Genomic DNA, 10,168 nt, shown 5'->3' on the forward strand with positions numbered 1-10,168 from the left:
AGGCATCACAGAAATTTGGTGGAATGAGGATAAACAATGGGACACAGTAATACCAGGTACAAAATATATCAGAAGGACAGAACAGGTCGTGCTGGTGGGGGCGTGGCACTTTATGTGAAAGAAAACATAGAATCAAATGAAGTACAATCTTAAGTGAACCAAACTGTACTATAGAATCTCTATGGATAGTAATTTCATGCTTGAATAATAAGAATATATCAGGAGGGATATATTACCAACAACATGACCAGGATGGTGATAGTGACAGTGAAATGCTCAGGGAGATTAGAGAGGTTATTAAAATAAAAAACTCAATAATAATGAGGGATTTCAACTATCCCCATATTGACTGGGTACATATTCCCTCAGGATGGGATGCAGAGATAACGTTTCTTGACACCTTAAATGACTGCTTCTTGGAGAAGCTAGTCCTGGAACCCGCATGAGGAGAGGCAATTCTTGATTTAGTCCTAAGTGGAGCACAGGATCAGGTCCAAGAGGTGCATAGAGCTGGACAGCTTGGTAATAGTGACCATAATTTAATTAAATTTAACATCCCTGTTAACAATACAGCGGCCCAACACTGTAGTAATTAATTTCAGAAAGGGGAACTACTCAAAAATGAGGTTAGTTAAACGGAAATTAAAAGGTACAGCATCACAAGTGAAATCCCTGCAAGCTGCATGGCAACTTTTTAAAGACACCATAATAGAGGCTCAACTTAAATGTATACCCCAAATTAAAAAAACATAGCAAGAGAACCAAAAAAGAGCCACTGTGGCTAAACAACAAAGTAAAAGAAGCAGTGAAAGGCAAAAAGGCATCCTTTAAAAAGTGGAAGTTAAATTCTAGTGAGGAAAATAGAAAGGAGCATAAACTCTGGCAAATTAAGTGTAAAAATATAATTAGGAAGGCCAAAAAAGAATTTGAAGAACAGCTAGCCAAAGACTCAAAAAGTAATAGCAAATTTTTTTCAAGTACATCAGAAGCAGGAAGCCTGCTAAATAACCAGTGGGGCCACGGACGATCAAGATGCTAAAGGAGCGTTCAAGGATGATAAGGCCGTTGCGGAGAAACTAAATGAATTCTTTGCATTAGTCTTCATGGCTGAGGATGTGAGGGAGATTCCCAAACCTGAACCATTCTTTTTAGATGACAAATCTGAGGAACTGTCCCAGATTGAGGTATCAGTAGAGGAGGTTTTGGAACAAATTGATAAACTAATCAGTAATAAGTCACCAAAACCGGATGGTATTCACCCAAGAGTTCTGAGGAACTCAGATGTGAAATTGCAGGACTACTAACTGTAGTTTGTAACCTGCCATTTAAATCAGCTTCTGTACCAAATGACTGGAGGATCGCTAAAGTGATGCCAATTTTTAAAAAGGGCTATAGTAAACTATAGTAAAGAACAAAATTGTTAGACACATAGAGGAACATAATTTGTTGGTGAATAGTCAACATGTTTTTTGTAAAGGGAAATCATGCCTCACCAATCTACTAGAATTCTTTGAGGGGGTCAACAAGCATGGGGACAAAGGGGATCCAGTGGATAGAGTTTATTTAGATTTTCAGAAAGCCTTTGACAGGGTCCCTCACCAAAGGCTCTTAAGCAAAGTAAGCAGGCATGGGATAAGAGGGAAGGTTCTCTCATGGATTGGCAATTGGTTAAAAGATAGGAAACAAAGGGTAGGAATAAATGGTCAGTTTTCAGAATGGAGAAGGTAAATAGTAGTGTCCCTCAGGGATCTGTACTGGGCCCAGTCCTATTTAACGTATTCATAAACAATCTGGAAAAAGGGGTAAACAGTGAGGTGGCAAAATTTGCAGATGATACAAAACTTCTCAAGATACTTAAGTCCCAGGCAGACTGCGAAGAGCTACAAAAGGATCTCTCAAAACTGGGTGACTGGGCAACAAAATGGAAGATGAAATTCAATGTCGATAAATACAAAGTAACATACATTGGAAAACATAATCCCAACTAAACACAAAAAATGATGGGGTCTAAATTAGTTGTTACCACTCAAGAAAGAGATCTTGGAGTCATTGTGGATAGTTGTCTGAAGACATCCACTCAATGCACAGTGTCAGTCAAAAAAGCGAATAGAATGTTGGCAATCATAAAGAAAGGGATAGATAATAAGACAGAAAATATCATTTTGCTTCTATATAAATCCATGGTACACCCACATCTTGAATACTGCGTACAGATGTGGTCACCCCATTTCAAAACAGATATATTGGAATTGTAAAAGGTTCAGAAAAGGGCAGAAATTATTAGGGGTATGGAACGGCTGCTTTATGAGGAGAGATTAATAAGACTGGGACTTCTCAGCTGGGAAAAGAGACGACTAAGGGGGGATGTGATAGAGGTTCATAAAATCATGACTGATGTGGAGAAAGTAAATAAGGAAGTGTTATTTACTCCTTCTCATAACACAAGAACTAGGGGCCACCAAATAAAATTAATAGGCAGCAGGTTTAAAACAAACAAAAGGAAGTATTTCTTCATACAACATGCAGTCAACCTGTGGAACTCATCGTCAGAGGATGTTGTGAAGACCAAGACTATAACAGGGTTCAAAAAAGAACTAGATAAATTCATGGAGGATAGGCCTATCAATGGCTATTAGCCAGGATGCGCAGGATGGTGTCCCTAGCCTCTGTTTGCCAGAAGCTGGGAATGGGTGAGGGATGGCTTCTGGGGCACCTGGCATTGGCCACTATCGGAAGATAGGATACTGGGCTAGATGGACCTTTGGTCTGACCCAGTATGGCTGTTCTTATGTTCTTATGTTCACATGGTCCCTAGGGTGTAGCTATCTCACCACATGATCTCTCTCTCTCTGGAAATCAGGCCAGTATTATTTTCTGCTTGCTTCAGAACCTTGTGGTGACACAAGAATATGCCAGACCCCACTGGCTAAGAACTCCTGGGCCAGATGAATTAACAAGACTGTTCTGCCTTGTCTCTGGGCTAAGTCCTGAGGTCTCTACTCAGTTTTTATTTGGCCCATACTCAGCAAATGCCCAGTGACTTCAAGAATATTGCAGTATGTATAGGGCTTGCTGCTGCGAAACACTCAGCTCCCAGCCACTTCAGTTGTAAATTTGGGTGCTTAGTAGAAATTCTGAAAAAATTAAGCCTACAGCTTATGCTCAAATAAATGGGTTAGTCTCTAAGGTGCCACAAGTCCTCCTTTTCTTTTTGCGGATACAGACTAACACAGCTGCTACTCTTAAGCCTAGAGTGTATCTCTGTGAAGTGATCACAAGGTGTTTTACCAGTTATACTGATTGCTCGTTTGCTGCTGAAAATGCAGCTCCTTCTGAGCTGGCGAGTAACCAAGCCACCTGTGCCAAGAATATCCATGAAGCAGACAGGACCTCAGTTTAAGCATTCATGGCAGCCCAAACAGAGAAAAGGCACATCCATCCTGTCTTCTTATAAACAGAAAAGAGATGCCCCTCCTCTGCCAGGGACTTTATTGCAACCTGCTGAACAAAGCAGTACAAAATATCCAAGGTGCTCTTTGAAGCTGATTAAGATGCTCCTCAGAGACGTCTGCCTCAAAACCACTGTAAAAGGAAACAAACAATGGAAAGTAGCTTCATTTGCTTATAAATGTCAGGAGAGGCCCTGACTCATCGTTCTCTCTGCATTTGTGGAAGGGCAGGGTTTATTACCCCAGACTAGGACTACATTCTAGATGCCCTGGGAACTACATTTCCCAACAATCCTGCTCCCCCGGATCTCTGAGAGAGGAGAGATGGGAACCATCCTGAGCAAGCTTTTCCTCTCATTGCAGAGCGGGGAAAGGGAATTTCAGCCCAACTCAAAGAACACTAACCCCAGGCCCTACAGCATGGACTGTGTCAAACTGTACACTGCTTCCCTTAGACCACTTCCACCAGCTCAGTGACCCTTGTCTCTCAGACATTTTTCTTAAGCAGCAAACCTGGAATGAGGAAGTTCAGGCCCAGGAGCATCATTAGCCTTAAAAGTCCTGTAGACCCAGTTACAGGGGTTCTTTGGAAACTCGCACACAAAGCACTCAGTGTATCTACTACAGAAGGAAGAAGAGCTGAGTCTTCTGTGTTGTTTGAACATGAATGTAGACTCACTGCTTAGCTTAGCTCACTAGGAAAGGCAAGACACATCCTATTCCTACGGTTAAGTGGAGACACCATACAAGAGGTTCTTTCTTTATTGGCTTGGCTGAAGCATGTTGCACAAAGCTACTCCTTTTCAGCGCCTTTCCAGAGCAGTTGAAATGCTGGTTGATTGCACCAGGTACTGAGAGGGCAAATGCATCTACTTCAGAAACGAAGGCTAAAGTGTGTCTATGGGTCCCAGACAGAAAACCCACAGACCCTGGATTGATTATACCAGCCCTACAAACAGTGAAAGCATGATTGATGCCACTTCATAGAATCATAGAATATCAGGGTTGGAAGGGACCTCAGGAGGTCATGTAGTCCAACCCCCGGCTCAAAGCAGGACCAATCCCCAATTTTTGCCCCATCCCTAAATGGCCCCCTCAAGGATTGAACTCACAACCCTGGGTTTAGCAGGCCAACGCTCAAACCACTGAGCTATCCCTCCCCCCCTAAAAGTCAGTCTCCTTCGAGCCGGAATCAAACCAGCGACCTAAGGATTCCCGCAAGCAGCTCCTTTACAGTCCTCCGCTCTACCAGCTGAGCTATCAAAGGGAATTGTAGCCCAGTGCCTTGATTGGCATTCTTGTTCAGTGACTTTTCAGTATTTGTTAAATTTAGTTGATGATTAAATGTCTTTCTAAAGAACATTCCTCTAACTAAAAATCCTGGCTACATGTAAATTAATATTCACCATGTATATGGCACAGAAGGATATGTGGTTACTGTAGAAAGAGAAAGAATAATTAGTAGCTGTAGGAGGAGAACATGGGAGGAAGATGATTAAGAAAACGTAATGGAGGAAGTAGACTACAAGGAAATTAAACAGAGAAATTTATGAGCAAATAATTGACCTATGTGTAAATGCAATAATTCTCTCAGCCACTTGACATACAGTTAAGAGGCTTGACATACAGCCTCTTAGAACTTTTACCACCCTTTTAAACTAACAGCCCTTAACTGTTGGCAATGACTTATCCCCTGGAGTTGTTATTTTCCTATTTTACATGATAACTATTTATTTGCCTAGTGTGTCAAATAAATATGAGCTTCCCTTCCCGCAAAGGGAAAATAAAAAATATAGCCTAAGGTGGAGGTCTTCAAAGGCCCTCTGGGATTTGGATGCCCATTTAGGTGTCCCCTAAATGGCTTTATCTCAGCCTAAGGTTTCAAGGCTGCTGCCATGAAAAAAAATCAAATTGACTTCTATAGGAGCAAGAGCCAGCCATATGGGCTGGTGCAGTATGAATTCAATGGGCTGGTGCAGTATGAATTCAATGGAAAAAACAAAGAGGGGGTGGTAGGGGATAACTGAGGGCTTGATCTAGAGATGGACTGAACATCTGCAGCTCCCATTGCGGACTGTGCCCTGTACCAGACAAGTGGGTTCAAGGAGTTTTGGAAGGAAGACAGGAAGGGTACATGGGTGGGGGGGGGGGAGGGTTTCAGATATCGTGAGATAGACAAAATGGAAGGAGTATGTTAATTAGGAAGGTCGTACAGTTACAAGGGGGCACGTGGAGTAAAGCAGGGGTGAATGAGATAGACAAAGGGAAGTGGTCTATTTCTAGGAGTGGAGCGGAGAGGGGATATTCATTCTTATTGTTCATGGACCTGATTCACTGCTGCATTATCTCCAGGTTCACCCCAATGTAACTGTTAAAAGAGGGAGGCTTGAAATCAATGCCTAGTGATTTTTATGTAGCCTGTTGTAAAACAAGGCAAATATCTAGATGAATTTATGTACCCTCTGGAAGACCTCTGTGTACCCCTGATTGAGAACCACTGTTCCGGACATTCCAGAAGGGACAGAGCTGCCCTGTGATACCAGTGGTCAGAGGAAGGGGACAACAGAGATCTTTTATACAAGTCATATAGGTCCATCATGGCAGAAATGGGTCTCAAAGAGGGACTTAAATGTTCATGAAGGGTGAAGGGCCCTGTGAATATGCTGAGGGCGTTTGTACATGGGAACAGGAGGCTGTTCCAAGCACTAGTGGCTGCATTAAAAAGAAAAAAAAATGAAAAACAAAAGTTCAAAAGGGAGCAACAAAGTTAGAAGAGTGGACAAAGATCAAGGCACAAGCAGAGGGAGTTGAGATGCAGAGCTTCCATTCAAGAAAGTAGTCAGAGCAGAGCTAAGGCTGATGCTTAATAATAAGTGTTAATTGCTTACGTGTTGGCCTGCATAGGGCTGGATTTAAGTGTGCGCTTAAACACCTTTCTGAATTGGGGCTCAGGTCAGGACAGGGCCACGTAGAGCTTGAAATAAAATACAGAACATGTTTGAACTTGTTGCAGGAGTCAAAGATCCAGTGACAGGAAGATTATTTTAGGTGAAGCATATTAGATTGCCAGGGAAGAGGCAGGAAGGTTACAGAATTCCAGGCAAGAGCTGCCAAGAATTTAGCCATGAGAAAAGAGAGAGGAAAAGGCAGAGCTTTGCTATGTTAATCAGAGTTCAGAGCTTCTAAAGATTTAGAAATGTTAGAGGTTTTAAAGCAGTACGTACCATTATTCAAGTCATAGGGCCTGATTCTTCTCTCAGTCCCACTGGTAGAAGTCAGGAATAACCTCACTGAAGTCAGCAAAGCTTCTAGTGTGAGATCAAAATTTGGCCCAGAAGCATTTAGAGTTTCAAAGACATGTTTTTGTTTTGATGTCTGTTTTTGCTGGCTATTAGAGCAGACACAGTGGGGAACGGAAGTGAAAGCCACCTCTCTGAAGAGATGGATTTCTCTCGGTCAGTGTTGCTACCCTAATGGACTTTAAATGCACCATCAGCACTAGTCACACAGTGGACCAAATTCTATTAACTTCACCAGGACCTCAGGGCTGAATTTAGCTTATTACAGCTGAGTGACAGTAACAGTGGAATCTATTGTAGTATATAGGCAAGACCTGGGCGGGATTGTCAAAAGCACCTAAGGGATTTAGGAACACAAGGCCCATCTACTTTCAACGGGAGCTGGGCTCTTTAAGTGCTTTATGTGCTAAGTGGATAATATACACTGAATATTTTCCAATGGAATACAGCATCACAGAATAGTCAGGGGCATTATTTGCTATGGGAAAGGCTAAGATTTTGTCATGGATATTTTTAGTAAAAGTCAGGGACAGACCACAGGCAAAAAAGAAAAATTAATGGAAGCTGTGACCTGTCCATGACTTTTACAAAAAATATCCCGGACAAAGTGGGGATCTGTGAGTTCCCCCGGCAGCCAGGAGCTCTGAGTTCTGCTGCTGCCCTGGTGGCCGAGAGCTTGGGGCTCCCGCTCGAGGTTCCCCTGCTACTCTGCCTGCGGCGGCCAGGAGCTGGGGGTTCCCCCGCCGCCCGAGGCAGCTGGGAGCTCAGAGGTTTCCCCACCACTGGCAGCTCTGGTGATCCTCGCCACCAGCAGAGGACGGGAGCTCGGGGGTTTCCCTGCTGCCTGTGGGGGCCAGGAGCTGTGGGGACCGCCAGAGGCAGCGGGGTACCTGGCAACTCCCGACCACCTCAGGCTGAAGACACGGAGGTCGGTGGAAGTCACAGATTCCATGACCTCTGCGACCTCCGTGACTAAATCGTAGCCTTAGCTATGGGGCAAGTGGGGCACCCCACCCCCTGACTTTTTCATAGGTCTATTCGCTCCGTTATATCTTCCATTCCACCCCCCTCTGACTTTGCAGGATATAATATCATCACCTAGAATGTTCTATACCCTGACACAACTTTGCCCCCGCCGTCCCCCGGAATTTTTCTGAAATGACTCCCCTGAGGATAATGGGTTTACTTCTTCAGCCAAGGGACTTAGTTTGAAGGTGAAAGGTGTGCTGGTCATGTGACAATAATCGGCCATGCTGTTGTCACGTGACAATGTTCCACTGTACCGTGACCTCATTCCTGTTGTATCAAGTGATCACTGCCGATGCAGCACCCTGGCCTGATGAACCCCAATGCGGCTGCAGACTGGCATCAGCTCACTTTACAAGTGTTGAATAACTGTCCTCAGGCAGAGGCATACAGACTCCAGCCATTCAGAGACCAGTAAAGAATCCTGTCCTTAAGGGGTGAGAGGAACAAGCAAATGCATTTCTAAGTAATTATCCAGCATTCCTGAGGTAGCATTACAGGCAAAAGAGCAAAGGTCAAGTGACCTTACCCATCTGAGGTGTGGTAAAGTCCCTGCCTTGAATGGAATGTCCATTTGCTCTGGAATGCATAAGACAAACAAATCTGTCAGACCTCCATTGCCACTGTGGGCATGGGTTTAAGACAGGCCACATCTAATCAGAGAAAAATTCCACTTTTTGTCCCAAGGCCTAATGGCCTGATCCAAAGCCCACTGAAGTCAGTGGAAAGAGTCACCCCGATTTTGAATCATGTCCTACAAGAGCATATTCTTAAATCTATTTTGTCCTGCCATTATCATTAAGGTTAAGATTTTGTCACAGTTATTTTTAGTAAAAGTCACGGACAGGTGGTGGGCATTGGGCAATAAACAAAAACTCACAGAAGCCCGTGACCTGGAGCTGACGGCTGGGTGTGTGTGTGTGAAATGACAGCTCCAGCCCCCGCCACCAATGGTGGTCGCTTACAGCTGCCCAGTGCCCCTCCCCAGTGGCTGACAGCTCTGGGGAACCTGCCACCCATGGTGGCTCAGAGCTCCAGGGCTGGTGGCTTGGAGCTGTGGGGTCCCCCACCCTGGCAGCTGGCAGCTCAGGCCCCACCGCCCCAGGGCTCGGGGCTGAAGCTGAAGAAAATGTCAAGAAGGTCTCTGAAAGTCTCGGAAGCTGTGACCTCCATGACCAAATCTTATCCTTAGTTATCATTCATGTAGGTGATGGTTATTTGAAATCCATCCTGGACTGAGACTGATCTTACTGTTTTGGAAGCCTATAAACTTCTCTCTAATTTGTTAAAGAGGCAGTTTACAGCCAGCGTGTAATTCTAAGGCTCTTGTGATGACCCCCAAAGCCAGTTCATGTTCAAAGGGTTAATCTCATCCCAATGCCATCCGCTCCCTTTTTAGTTCAGGTTTGAAATGCCTACATAACCTCAGAACCACCAGGTCTACTGCTGACAGCTTCTCCACTGACCTCCGTGTGCTGGGGTAAATAACATGAGTACCATTCTCATTATTGTGTGTGCTGAGGGTGGGGACATCAGGCCATGGCCATCTCCACTGCCTCAACACCAACTCCCCCATAGCATTTTTTGTAGAACAAGACTTTTGGTTCAGTGTTCTGCCTTGCACTCAAGAGCCCTACTCAGGCTATTTCCATTTATGGGAGAGTTTTTGACTCCTCTGGGGAGCTGGCATTTCTCTCCCTCCCTGCTGTGGTGTGAATTTGGATCCTAAAAAACACATGGATCTTGGGAGACCCTCTGGAGCCCTGAGCCCTGCAACACAGGGACCTTGTGCCTCCACATAGCTCCTCTCATCTTCCTGCTCCTGTGAGAGCCTGGCTTGGCACAGAAGATGTGATTTTATGAGCTCCCTATGCTGGGATGTGTCCCTGACCCAAGCCACCCAGGAACCCCAATGGTATTGAGAGAAGGAGAACTCCAAGAAAACCACGTGTCCTTCACTGGCCCTGTCCCCGCCCAGCCCCAGCCCTAGCCTTTCAATCCCCATTATGGAACAGTGACTGCATGGAGACCCAGGAAGGAGCCTCCATGAGGTCAGGGGAGCTTGGGCTGCCTCTTTCCATGCACTCACCTCTGTCGAGACCTGCTTCTTTTTGGTCCCATCCACTCATGGAAGAGGAATGATGCATTAATCCATAATTTGTAAACTGTTTTGGGATCCTTGAGGAAGAAAGGAGCGATACAAAACAATCGATCAGCACAGGTTACAGATAGGCTAGTAGGCACAGTTGGTGTAGAGGGGTCATGCATAATAGGAAACAATGGCAGCAGTGCTGTAAGATCAGGTAACTAGGATACTCCACAGATGTTACCAGAGTTGACCTGTGTCACTCACTCTCCATAACACCTTTCAGGCAGTCTGGGAGGGGGACTTTT

The 10,168-nt window shown here is 44.7% G+C and overlaps 1 non-coding gene across 1 annotated transcript; it reads right to left on the reverse strand.

Moving 5' to 3' along the window:
- Positions 1-4,626: 4,626 nt before the first annotated feature.
- On the reverse strand, positions 4,627-4,716 carry TRNAY-GUA (transfer RNA tyrosine (anticodon GUA)). Its single transcript is given in 2 exon segments — positions 4,627-4,662; positions 4,680-4,716. It is a non-coding gene; the product is annotated as a tRNA-Tyr (tRNA).
- Between the last annotated feature and the right edge of the window lie 5,452 nt (positions 4,717-10,168).

The sequence above is a fragment of the Caretta caretta genome, chromosome 2 (assembly GCF_965140235.1).
Source record: "Caretta caretta isolate rCarCar2 chromosome 2, rCarCar1.hap1, whole genome shotgun sequence".
In the NCBI taxonomy this organism is placed as follows: Eukaryota; Metazoa; Chordata; order Testudines; family Cheloniidae; genus Caretta; species Caretta caretta.